Raw genomic sequence first — 2196 nt, 5'->3', positions numbered from 1 at the left:
ATTAAAGAAGAAAAAGAACCCTTTCTGTTCAACAGAAAATAGAGGAAAACATTCCAAAGAACAAAATTTCAGAGGATGACAAAATTTTTATCAGAGACCACATCCGTTCATTCCCAAGAACAGAATCTCATTACTGTAGAAAATCAACGGAGAGAGAATATTTGGACAGTTCTCTATCCATAAGAAAAATGTACAATTTGTACACTGAGAATTGTAAAAAGGACTGCAATAAGGCAAAGAAATATTGGCTGTATGATAAAATATTTGGTACCGAGTTCAATGTATGGTTTCATAGGCCAAAGAATGATATATGCGCATTTTCTGATGCATTTGGAAAAATTAAAGCAGGAAGCAAGGATGGAAAAGCAAGAAGATAAACAGAGATCAACTGAAAATGTGATGATCAAAATTATCAACTTTGATTTACAAAAGGTACTTGTCACTCCTAAAGCTCAAGTAAATGATTTATACTACAGCAGAAAACTTGCTACTTACAACTTCATTATATTTGATGTAGTTACTAAAGGAACTGTTTTCAACATGTGGTAGAAACCATAGCAAAGCGATACAACTGTGGCGCTTCATGTCTTCTTGACTACAATAAAAGTGTGGGGTCAGTCGATGAACTGGTGTACTATTCAGACAGTTGCACAGGACAACAAAGAAATTTACCATTTACTGGGAAGTGTCTCTACTCGGTTGTTAATCTTCCAATTCAAAAGAAAACACGCAATTATTTTGAAAGAGGGCACTCACAAATGGAGGGAGATTCTGTTCACGCTACTATTGAACGATCCACAAAACATGCAGATATATTTTCTCCCAGTGATTGGATGCTTGGTGTCCGCAATGCTAAAATAAACCCACCCAAGTGTGTAGCTAGTAAAGGAGTTGGAACACACAGATGTATTAGATTTCAAAAGTCTTACAGATGACTGTATAGGCAACAGGGTTTTTGCAGAAGATGAATCAAGAGTAAAATGGAACAATATCCATTCATTTCAGTATGGAAAGGAAGACCCTACCAAGATATTTTTCAAATACGAAATCAGTCAGTCAGAATATACATCAGTTGATATTCAGGAAAGAAGCAGTGTAGGAAAGCTGAGAAACATGAAAAATTACATCTTAAACCACTTTATGCAGCCTTATCCCAATATCAGATGGCAAGTTCAAAGATCTAATGAATCTATGCAAGAAAAACATTATTCCTCAGAGTTTCTACTCACAGCTTCCTTACAAGGGGAATGTATGCAACGTTCTGGAAGAACCCGATGAAGAAGACAGTTCAGATTGACTCAAGATTACGATAGAGCATCTCATAATCTGTGCACTGTGTGGCTTTTGTCAGTTTTGCCAAGTAGCGTTCCAAGAATTCATTTTTATTCACATGATTCCATTTGAACAAACCCACAAAACAGGTTTGTTTCTTTTTTCTGATGTTGATGCGTAATCCGATGTTGATGCGTGTTCTATTAATCTATCTGGTTTTTGTAGATCACATTTTCGAAGATTTCTGATATAAATATAGCTACCCATTGACGATTATTTGTGAATGTTAGTAGATTAGCAAGCTGAACTGATATTCTTAATGTTGATTTGTGGGATGAAATAATGAAAGTATTTTTCACACTATTCATGGGTGTGTGTTTTGTTGAATGACAAATTCAGATATTTTTGTTTTGAAATAGTACATCCTTTGAAGTACACATGTACAAACTTCTGTGTTCCATTTTATAAATGGAATGAATAAATGATTTTTTGAACATGATTCACTTATGTTGTATGTAAAACTTAGACAGTACCAATTTTGATGCACCAGATGCGCATTTCGACAAATAATGTCTCGTCAGTGATGCTCAACCGAAATGTTTGAAATCCGAAATAACAATGAAGTTTTAGAGCTATTATAGCCAAAAACAGCGTGCCAAAAAAAAGTGCAGTCAAATTTGTCTAAGGATAAGAGCTATGCATAAGGGAGATAATCCTTGATTTTGAAAAGAATTTCTAAATTCTATAACAGCAATTAAATATACATCCGTATTTTCAAGCTAGTAACGAAGTACTTAGCTACTGGGCTGTAGAGACCCTCGGGGACTAGCAGTCCACAAGCAGAGGCCTCGACCCAGGGGTCATAATGTAAAACTTAGACGGTACCAATTTTGATGCACCAGATGCGCATTTCGACAAATAATG

The sequence above is a fragment of the Ostrea edulis genome, chromosome 7, assembly GCF_947568905.1.
Source record: "Ostrea edulis chromosome 7, xbOstEdul1.1, whole genome shotgun sequence".
NCBI classification, from domain to species: Eukaryota; Metazoa; Mollusca; class Bivalvia; order Ostreida; family Ostreidae; genus Ostrea; species Ostrea edulis.
The sequence above is the reverse complement of the archived record's forward strand: the minus strand, read 5'-3'. Positions refer to the sequence as shown.